The following is a 1,433-nucleotide window of genomic DNA, read 5'->3' as shown; positions in this document are numbered from 1 at the left end:
ACTCTTCATGGCTAGAGAGCTTTATACAGTAGGGATCGACCGATATGCCTTTTTCAAGGCCGATACCAATTATTAGTAATCAAGGAGACCGATAACCGATATTTGGAATCGATATACATTTGCAGTAAAATCAGAAAATGTTGGTGTCAAAATGTAGAATAACACAAACTCCAACACAACTTCTTTGAAATGCATTTAAGCATATGTTATGTTTAATGAACTTTTAAACATCTTACAACTGGTTTAATCTCTGTGCCCTTTTCTTTAGTGCAGCCATCTGCAATGAGTTAGAGAGAGACAGAGTTAAAAGTGGGGCTGCAGGCTGACATGCTTAACTAACAATAAAGCTTAATTTATTATATCATAACAATGCCTGTCTATCTAGCATACAATCCCAATAAACTGCTAGCAACTGCAAAACACTAGTGCTCCGCACCAGTTACTCCGCTGCGAGACGCTGCACGCACCCCCAACTCTGACTGACTTCCCGCATCCCTGTGTAACTGGGGAAACCTTTATGTATACAGTCTGTGGGAAACTGATAGAATTGGATCATAAGATCGTGGTGTTTTTGCAACTTCGGCTTTCAACTGACTTACCTTCGAAATAACATGTATTGCTCTGCCGCTCAGCGCTGCTGCTTGCTTCAGTCTGTAGAGGTTTCTCAATTCTTAAATTTCCCCTCCTCGATACTTAGTCCCGCCCACAGGAGATGGGAGCGGAGGACTGAGCAGCAGGCGGTTAGAGAAATGAGAACTCCTCTCCTCTGAGCAGTCATTTTAAAGAGACGTCCATTGATGATGACAGGAGGCACAGCAGCCCTCTGTCTGATGGACAGATGTGTTCATGATGACTAAATACATTTATTTAGATTCATTGACAGTGCGGTATAATGAGACAATAACAGGCTACATATGCGGACACACACACACAAATATATACAATTTCAGAATCAAACAAGTATGAGAGCACTCTCATAATAACGTAACACAATCAGAGACTGGATATACCCCCCCCCCCCCCGGTCGCTGAAATGGGGAATTGAAATTATGGGTCAAAAGTTGTATTTACAAGTATTAAAAGTAAGCAGAGGACACCAAACCAACTGAGACCCGTCTGTCCGCCGCATCTACACACTGTACAACACGCACCTACACACTGTAGGCCTACCACATACCTACACACTGTACCACACACACCTACACACTGTACCACACACACCTAACTAAAGCTTAATCAGGCTATACAGCCGTTGTGTATTTTATTATGTGAAGCACTAAATGGTCTTAGAAAAATATCGACTCTTTGTTTGTAGATATCTACTAAACTACAGCATACAAATACAGAGAGTAATGTAGGCCTGTTATACTGAGTGATATATATTTTACACACTGCTCTGCGTTCTGCACGGACCTCACAGCTGTTCTCTCTGG

Source organism: Pseudochaenichthys georgianus, chromosome 1 (assembly GCF_902827115.2).
Source record: "Pseudochaenichthys georgianus chromosome 1, fPseGeo1.2, whole genome shotgun sequence".
Lineage (NCBI taxonomy): Eukaryota > Metazoa > Chordata > Actinopteri > Perciformes > Channichthyidae > Pseudochaenichthys > Pseudochaenichthys georgianus.
This window is presented reverse-complemented; position numbering follows the sequence as displayed.